The following is a 10,076-nucleotide window of genomic DNA, read 5'->3' as shown; positions in this document are numbered from 1 at the left end:
ACAAGATACCCTTTTATGGAATGAGCGAGGAAAATCCACACTATCACTTGTCTCGGTTTTTGGAGTATTGTTGGAATTTCAAGTACCAAGGAATTAATGAAGAGGCACTCAAGACGCGCCTATTTCCTCACACTTTGAAAAACAAAGCTCGGGAGTGGTTGGATTCATTACCAGCTAGCAGCATTACTACATGGGCGGATTTGGTTTAGAAGTTTACGTTGAAATATTTTCCACCAGCTAAAATTAGCAAGCTCAAGCATGAAATTTCAACCTTCCAACAAGCTGAATCAGAAAATTTTCATGAGGCATGGGAACTGTTCAAAGAGTTGTTGAGGAAGTGTCCAAGTCACGGTTTTCCATTACCAGCCCAAAATCATTATTTTTACGCTGGTTTAACTCCTTATAGTCGTTCAGTGGTGGACTCTACAGCAGATGGTTCCATTCAAAATAAATTAGCCGGGCAACTTCATGATCTTTTTGAAACAATGAATGAACAGTTTGTAATGTGGCCAGATAGGAATTCACATAAAAGAGCAGCAAGAGTGCATGAAGTAGATGTGAGTACTTTGATGATAGCTAAGATTTATGTTTTGTCAAAACAGATGGAAGCATTCAAATACTCCTCATCCACTAATATGGTGCAAGGATCTCATCCTATTGTGTAACTTGTGGGGCAAATCATCTGTCGTCCAAATGTCCACTAGTCATCACGGATCCTTCTTTCACAAAGTAGGCCGCGTATGCACAGAACTTTCAAGGTCAACAAAATTTTCAGTGGCAACAAAACAATCCATTTTCTCAGATATACAATCCCAGCTGGAGAAACCATCATAACTTCTCCTATGGCAACAATCATAATATTCGAAATCCACCAAAAATGGGAAGGCCACAAGAAGAAAGAGGAAAATGGGAAAAAACAGTCTCAAAGCTTTAAGAACGAAGTGACCGGACTGATGCAGCCATTAAGAATATAGAAAATCAAATTGGGCAGTTGGCAAAACTTCTGACCGAAAGGCAACTGGGCACATGGCCAAGTAATACGAAAGTTAACCCAAAGGAGCAAGTGAATGCAATCACAACAAGGAGCGAGGTGCAACTGCCAAAAATCCATGTTAAGAGACCAAGTGTGGCAAAAGAAAATGGTACAACTAAGGAGACAATAGAGCAACTTGATGTGCCCGAAGTAGCAGCTGAAAAATAGAAGGTTGTTCCGCCACCGATTAGGCCATATGTTCCTCCGATTTCATTCCCTCAGAGGTTGAGCAAACACAAACTAGATAAGCAATTTGAGAAATTCCTAGAAGTGTTCAAGAAGCTCCACATAAACATCCTATTTTCTAATGCTCTAGCTCAAATGCCTAGCTATGTGAAATTCATGAAGGAAATCTTATCAAATAAGAGGAAACTATAGGAGCATGAAACAATCAACCTAACGGATGAGTGTTCATCCATCTTGCAGAATAAGCTTCCACCAAAACTCAAGAATCCAGGGAGCTTTTATATTCCTTGCACTATTGGTGAAATTAATTTTGATAAAGTTTTATGTGACCTTGGTGCAAGCATAAACTTGATGTCATTTTCTGTTTTTAGGAAGCTTGGATTAAAAGAACCAACGCCCACCACTATTTCTCTTCAATTGGCTGGTAGAAGTATCAAATATCCAAGGAGAGTAGTGGAAGATGTTTTGGTAAAAGTGGATAAATTTATTTTTCCTATTGACTTCTTTGTTCTGCACATGGAATAAGATTATGATATGCCCTTAATTTTAGGAAGACCTTTTCTTACCACAGGGAGAGCTTTGATTGATGTCCAACAAGGAACACTTAGCCTTAGAATTTATGATGAGACGGTTACGTTTAATGTATTTAAGGCTATGAAATATTCTAATGACAATGAAAAAGAAGTCTTAATGAGATATGACGTTGTTGATTTGGTAGAGAGACCCGATGACCCTACAAAAACTTGCATTTCTAATTCTTTTGATAAGCATAAACAAATGTTGGATGCCAAAAACAAGGTCATGGCCATGGGTACTTTGGGAGAGAAACAAAAAGGTTGTCCATCTAAAAGAGACAAATTGTGTTATTTGAATGTGTCTTCTTCTTCAAAAGCCAAGCCACCAAGTCATGAAAAGGAAAAGTTGGTAAGGTTTATGTGCCCTTGGTGCAAGCATAAACTTGATGTCATTTTCTATTTTTAGGAGGTTTGGATTAAAAGAACCAACACCAACCACTATTTCTCTTCAATTGGCTGGTAGAAGTATCAAATATCCAAGGGGAGTAGTGAAAGATGTTTTGGTAAAAGTGGATAAATTTATTTTTCCTATTGACTTCTTTGTTCTGGACATGGAAGAAGATTATGATATGCCCTTAATTTTAGGAAGACCTTTTTTTGCCACAGGGAGAGCTTTGATTGATATCCAGAAAGGAACACTTAGCCTTAGAATTTATGATGAGACGGTTACGTTTAATGTATTTAAGGCTATAAAATTTTCTAATGGCAATGAAAAAGAAGTCTTAATGAGAGATGACATTGTTGATTTGGTAGAGAGACCCGATGACCCTACAGAAACTTGCATTACTAATTCTTTTGATGAGTATAAACAAATTTTGGATGCCAAGAACAAGGTCGTGGCCATGGGTACTTTGGGAGAGAAACAAAAAGGTTGTCCATCCAAAATAGACAAATTGTGTTCTTTGAATGTGTCTTCTTCTTCAAAAGCTAAGCCACCAAGTCATGAAAGGGAAAAGTTGGTAAGGTTTATGTGACCTTGGTGCAAGCATAAACTTGATGTCATTTTATGTTTTTAGGAAGATTAGATTAAAAGAACCAACGCCCACCACTATTTCTCTTCAATTGGCTGGTAGAAGTATCAAATATCCAATGGGAGTAGTGGAAGATGTTTTGGTAAAAATGGATAAATTTATTTTTCCTATTGACTTCTTTATTTTGGACATGGAAGAAGATTATGATATGCCCTTAATTTTAGGAAGACCTTTTCTTGCCACAGGGAGAGCTTTGATTGATGTCCAGCAAGGAACACTTAGCCTTAGAATTTATGATGAGACGGTTACGTTTAATGTATTTAAGGCTATGAAATATTCTAATGGCAATGAAAAAGAAGTCTTAATGAGAGATGACTTTGTTGATTTGGTAGAGAGATGTGATGACCCTACAGAAACTTGCATTATTAACTCTTTTGACGAGCATAAATAAAATTTTCGATGCCAAGAACAAGGTTGTGGCCGTGGGTACTTTGGGAGAGAAACAAAAAAGGTTGTCCATCCAAAAGAGATAAATTGTGTTCTTTGAATGTGTCTTCTTCTTCAAAAGCCAAGCCACCAAGTCATGAAAAGGAAAAGTTGGTAAGGGTGTTAAGGGAACAAAAGAAGGAGATCGGATTGAAAGTTGCTAACATTCAAAGAATAAGTCCATTAATTGACACCCATAAAATGTTGATGGAAGAAAGATTGAAGTCTCCTTGAAGATGGAGACAAAGTCAAGCTAACGACTTTAAACAAGCGCTTATTAGGAGGTAACACAATTTTCTCACCCTTTCATTTATTGTCATTCTGCATTTTTTTTTTTTTTTTTTTTTTACTTTCTTGCCTTTGGTTTATTTGATTTTGAGTTAGGTTAGAGTGTCATTTTTTTAGGAATTTCTGTGTGCATAAAAACAACAATATTAAGGTCATCATTTGAGTCTGTAAAAAAAAAAATAAAGGTGTTCTTAAACTTGGGGTTGAACCGCGGCAAGCATGGTGTGACCCAAGTGCATTATAGAGTGATGTTGTTGCTCACGGTCCAACCGCGGTAAGCATGCTGCGGTAGGACCACAGTAAGAAAAGGCTTACTGTTACTCACGGTCTAACCGCGACAAGCATGCCGCGGCAGGACTGTAGTACGAGTTGGTTTATTAAAATCGACCCCTCCTTTCATTTGTGTCACCTTTTCTCTCAATCTCTCCAAAAATTCTCTCCACCAAACCTTCAATCTACCCTCCAATCCATCATACATTTGTAGACGCATTGATTTCATCCCCAAATCTCACATTCCAACCTTGCATTCTTAGATTGCTACGGTATGTATTGTGAAACTTTATGTTTTGGGGAAATCTTTGCATTATTATTCATTTTTCAGCTATGATGGTGTATGAATGGGAGTTGGGGCATGATTGTGTGTGCATAGGTGAAGGAATTTGTGGTTTTTTTCTTGAGGGGTTTCTAGCACCTTAAATGCCCTATTTCATATGTTTATATACAACATGCATACTAGGTGTTTGATAAAATGCCCCAACCAATGTTCACTTGCACATTGCACCTTAAGTTAGGGATTTTGACATTTAAGTTTGGGGGGAGTTTTGGCATCCATGTGACTCTGTCTACTTCATGCCATTCCTATTCATTGTTGCTCTCTCATGTTCAAACTTGTGCATTGTAGGTACATTTTCGGAAGTGATAATGTCGTCGAAGACCCGTCTTATACCAGCTGCTTGCAAAGGCAAAGCCATGGCTGAAAGTGCTAATACCTCAAAACAGATACATGTTGATCTATCTACCATCACACCTTCATTGCGCACCAAGTACACTCTTTCCTTTTTCTTTCTCTTTGTTCCATTGGGACAATGTCTTATTTATGTTTCGGGGAGGGTTTACTCCATTGGGGTGTGATGTGTTCTATTTTGTTGAGATGATGCTTTAATATATATATATATAAATGGTTGGATAGCTCTACCAGCAATGATGAACACTACATGGTATTTTTATGATTCACAGAGTAGTTGATAGTGATGCCCCTCACATTGTTTGAATTACTCATATGTCCATACGATGACTTCTATTGAGCATGTGTATCGGGTTACACATTGCATAGGTTGAAAACACTTACCTAGATGGCTAGTGGACTCTCCCATTCGACCTAGTATTGTAACTCATTTAAAAAAAAAAAAAGTTTGGGAAAGATCAATATGTGGTAGTGTCTACTGAGGAATGTGTTGATTTCATGCATGTTTAAAATTTATGTGGAGTGTGTAGACAAACTAACGGAAACTAAGCAATGAAAAAAGGCTAGAAATCTTATCCCCCTATTGTTATGTCATGCACACTATATCAATCATCCTATATATATATATATATTCTACACCTCTCTTCATAACCTAAACGAATCGAGTGATTAAGTCCGTAGGGGTGTTTCAACACCTGGTGCCCTAAGGTCATTTGACTTGGGAGTCATCGGCTGAAAGCTCGCTACAAGGTTCTTCTAGAAAGCTTAATGGGGAGAGGCTTTGCTAAAAAAAAAAAAAAAGAAAAAAAAAGTATGATTGTGCTGACACCTATACTATGGGGGATGAAGAAAACTAGTGGGTTTGACTGCTTGGTAGAGGTTGGAATGTCAAAGCACTCAAAATTAAGGAGAATCTTCATAGACTGAGGTAGCATTATCTCTAGTAAGACCTAACTAGACCAAAAAAAAAAAAAAGAGTAACTGAGAGCAACCATAGGATACCTAGGGATGGAATAAAAGTATTAAGTTTGGGGATGGAGTGCAAGTCATAAGAGGGAAAGGAAAACATGACCATTGAAGAGTTGGGTAGTAACAACTTGGTGCGTGATAAAGAATCCGATTATGCACACACACACGTCAAGCATGGAATGAGTCCAAAACTATGGTGGCGCATTACTTGATAACTCATTATGAATTTTAAAAGATACCAAAATCTAAGACTAATGGGAAGGTTATCCAACGTGTGCGTGAATGATAATCTTGTTCGGGATGATCAAGAGGCTAAGTTTGGGGGCGTTTGATCAGTATATTTTGCACTCTTATTTAGTGGTTCAATCTTAGCATTTAAGTATTCAATGAACATGATTGCTACTCATTTTAGGTTCAATATTGTTAATATAGGTACACATCATATGCAAAGCGGACATAGAACAAAAAAAAAACGATTTTGGTGCATGATAGGAGTGGAAATAAAACTTGAAGGGATGGTAAGCTATAAACTTGAAATGAGATGGAGAAAGTGAAGAAGAAAAAGGCCAATAAAGAAATATAGTGGCCTACAACGGAATGCATACCGCTGTAAAACTGCTTTAGGAATTGCTATCTGGAGCTCACGGGTTTGCCACAACAAGCATACCACGGTAGGGTTCAAAGATTCGTGAAAAGGCCATTTTAGGCTCGTTTCAATCCAAATCAAAGAGGAATAGACTCCTTCAAGGTGCATGACTTTGATAACCTAAAAAGCACTATATAAAGACTTATTCTTAAGGAATTTGGAGAGTTTTTTATAGAGGAGGAGCCGACGAAAGATTGAAGACTATACTCTTGGGTTGTATTTTTCTTTTCTTTCTCAAATCTTTGCTATGGATTCCAACTCTTTTTTTTTTTCTTTTGATTGCAGGAATGCATTTCTAAGTGTTTATAGCTAGGGTGAATGATGAAACTGCAACTTCTAATGGTTTGATTTAAAGTTACTTGGTTTGCTATTTTCTTATTCATTCGGGTTGATTGTTTGTTATGTTTATAATGTTGTTTTGATGCTTGATCACCATTAAAACGTATTTGTGATTTGTATTGCTTTCGAGAGATTCAATACAAATTAGACATGGTAGCAAACAACATAGGGTCCTATAATAGGTAGATATACCATTATGCCCTATGAAATCATTTTGTGATGATCACCGTGATTGAATGCATGTTTATATGTTTGAAGGTTGACTAGAGATAGTTAGTCTCATATATATACATAGAACCGAATGACCATCGAGAGAGGCTTTTGATTGTAATTAGATAATCAATTTTCAACCTAAGATAAGCAATAACAAGATTCGAGTAATAAATAATTGAATCATAGAAGGCCGACGGTGGATTCACAAACCCTAGTGCCTTATCCTTGTGAGTTTTTGAATCAAAGGAATTGTTTTAGTTGCATCTTTTATTAGTAAATTAGTTTTCATTCCAGTTGAAGTTATTGTTAATGTGTGTGTTAAGTTAAGGTTAAATCAGTTAGAGTAAACATCAAAAGTTAGTCCTCGTGGGTACGACACTCTGTTCATCACTATATTACTTGTCACGATCCGTCCATTTGCAGGATAGAAATAAGCGGACACTAAGTAAACAGAGAATTCATTATGGTAGTAGTTGAATACTCTGTTCACTGCATTATAGTGAATTTAGTAAAACATAAAAAAAGAAAAAAAAAGGCTGCAAAGAGGAAGGTGGTGGGACTTAAAGTTAATGAACAAGAAAATATTAAGGTTGCTTTTGTCAAAACCTAACTAGGGTGTTCAGACAATAAAAGAAAAATATATTGGCTTCTAATAGGGTGGCATGAGAACAGTCTACCCAACTATTTATTACAAGTAGTGCATAACTTTAAATAATAGTACTTATATAATTGGTTCCATAACATCACCGTTACAAAAATGAAAGTTTTTTGTTCTTTGTTCACCGTTACAACTATTTAATGAAAGTTTTTTGATTTGTGAAACGCTGGCCTTGCAAATAACACAAAAAAATAAATAAATAATAGCTAAAAATGAAATGGAATGAAACTAAGTTGATCCGAACTTGACCCTTTTCAAGTTTAGCCATGGCAATGTTGACCTAATCCATGGGAGTGAGTTCAATAGTAGCAGTGATGTTGTGTTCCCCTGCAAAATCTAACATTTCTTACGCCTCATTCAACCCCCCAACTACACTTCCTAATATCATTTTCCTCCATGTCGTTCTTTCCATATATATATATATCACTTTCCCTTCTATTTATTAGCTTGGTGTGCAGCACACCAAACTAGTAGATAAATTTGTTTTCATTTTCCAATTCATTGTTGGACTGCCAGAAAAAGGACAAATAAGCTGGAATAAAAGGAAACTTCACCAAAGGGATAACAGTACTCCGAAGACAATATGATAGTACCAGAAATATCGAAAACAAAGACACTTAGAACACAAAGAGGGTTAGTGCACAGTATAATCAAAATAAAAAATACCGAGAACAAAAACACTTAGAACACCAAGTAAACTCCCTATTAATCGGCAATAATGGCAGACACGAAGGTTGCATTCAAGGCTCAGATCTAGGCCAATCCATGCACCACTTAAGCAACACTGAGAATAGGGACACCAAGCCACAAAGGAACCCAATTAGCCAAAAATCGAAACAAAAAATACTTACCACTTAGGCTTGGGCTCCCCCCTCTCTTGAGCAAATGGGCGAAGGCCCATTTCTCCTCCAAAGAGAGGGTTAAGGGCTGATGGCCCATCTTCTATATGGGCCACCAATAAATAGTGTTAAACTTTATTCACGGGCCAAGGCCTATGAAGTTTAGATACACCCAATTACATCACTACCTCGGGCCTTATCTATCATATCAATCACCTGCAAGATAAAGAGTAACATCATGAGCACAATTCTGGGATATAGGGATATACCTTATTAAAAGCTGCATTTCCAGAATATAGGGATAACCCAAATTGAATGCAAGAATGAAATAAAAAATACTTACCTCTGACATCTACCTACTAGAATCACTACAACCTGCTAAATTTACTTACTTCTATTTTGACAACCAATAAAATGCAAGAATGAAATAGAAAATAAGAAGAAAAAGAAAACTAGAACATGGAATGGAGAGTCTTTCAATTGAATCAGTGAAGTGAGTAGAACTTGGAATGAATGCCTCAAACACCTGGTGGGTTGTCATCGAGTTGTGGATGGGCGTACATCAGCATGAAAGGCTAAGTAGTGCCAAAAGTAGGCACCATATGCACTCCATGAGTAGCATTCCATGTTTGATAGTCGTAGCTCATGGCATCAATATGTTAAACGCCAAGGTGGACAATCTTGTAAAAATGTTTGGTAAGTTGGGGAATGTCAATGTTGTTTATTCTATTTTCAATTCTGCCAATAATTGTGATTGGTATGAGAATTCTCACTTGGGTTCTAATTGTTTGTAGGTTAAGCAAGCTCATTATATTTGGAATTATAAGATGTAGAATCAACAAAATAACCCATATTCTAACAGCTATAATACAGATTGGAGAAATCACCCCAATTTTTCCTGGGGGGATTAGGGTGGCAGTAGCAATTCTAGGCCTAGCAATCCTCCTAGTTTTCAATCGAGACCTCAAGGAGTGATACAACAGCAACCAAAAAGCAAGTCGTCTTGGGAGTTAGCAATTGAAAAGTTAGCGAATGCCACTGCAAATAGATTTGAAAAACTAAAGGCAAAAGTAAACCAGATGGCTAGTTTCAACAGAAATTTGGAGGTTCAATTAAGGCAGATATCAAATGCCATAAATCCAAGAGCTCAAGGTAAATTGCCCATCAAAACTGAAGTGAATCTAAGAGAGGAAGTTAAGGCAGTGACATTGAGAAATGGTAAGCAACTTAGTGAGGTTAGTAGCGAACATGTTACAGGTGATGTTGATAAAAAAAAATAATGTTGAGATCAGTGATGAGAATGAGCATAACGAGATACCATCCCTAACACCACCTGTTAAACCTTATGTTCCACCTGTCCCATTTCCTTAAAGGCTTAAACATAATAAGGTTGACAAACAGTTTGAAATTTTTTTTAAAGTTTTTAAGCAATTGCGCATTAACATTCCCTTTGCAGATGCTTTAGAGCAGATTCCTGCTGATGCAAAATTTCTAAAAGAAATTATGTCAAACAAGAGGGAGCTGGAGGATTATAAGACCATTGCCTTGACTGAAGAATGCAGTATTGTGATTCAGAAAAAGCTGCCACCAAAGTTGAGAGATCCAAGGAGTTTTTCTATCCCTTGCACTATTGATGAAATTAATTTTGATAAAGTTTTATGTGACCTTAGTGCAAGTATTAATTTGATTCCGTTTTTCTATTTTCAGGAAGCTTGGATTAAAAGAACCAACACCCACTACTATTTCACTTCAATTAGCTGATAGAAGTATCAAATATCCAAAGGGAGCAGTGGAAGATGTTTTGGTAAAAGTAGATAAATTTATTTTTCCTGTTGACTTCATTGTTCTGGACATGGAAGAAGATTATGATATCCCTCTAATTTTAGGGAGACCTTTTCTTGCTATAGTG

At 36.8% G+C, this 10,076-nt stretch overlaps 1 non-coding gene across 1 annotated transcript; it reads right to left on the bottom strand.

Moving 5' to 3' along the window:
• Positions 1-248: 248 nt before the first annotated feature.
• On the bottom strand, positions 249-355 carry LOC127812394 (small nucleolar RNA R71). Its single transcript, XR_008025897.1, has one exon. It is a non-coding gene; the product is annotated as a small nucleolar RNA R71 (small nucleolar RNA).
• Positions 356-10,076: the final 9,721 nt, after the last annotated feature.

Source organism: Diospyros lotus, chromosome 10 (assembly GCF_014633365.1).
Source record: "Diospyros lotus cultivar Yz01 chromosome 10, ASM1463336v1, whole genome shotgun sequence".
Taxonomy (NCBI): domain Eukaryota; kingdom Viridiplantae; phylum Streptophyta; class Magnoliopsida; order Ericales; family Ebenaceae; genus Diospyros; species Diospyros lotus.
The sequence above is the reverse complement of the archived record's forward strand: the minus strand, read 5'-3'. Positions and strand labels throughout refer to the sequence as shown.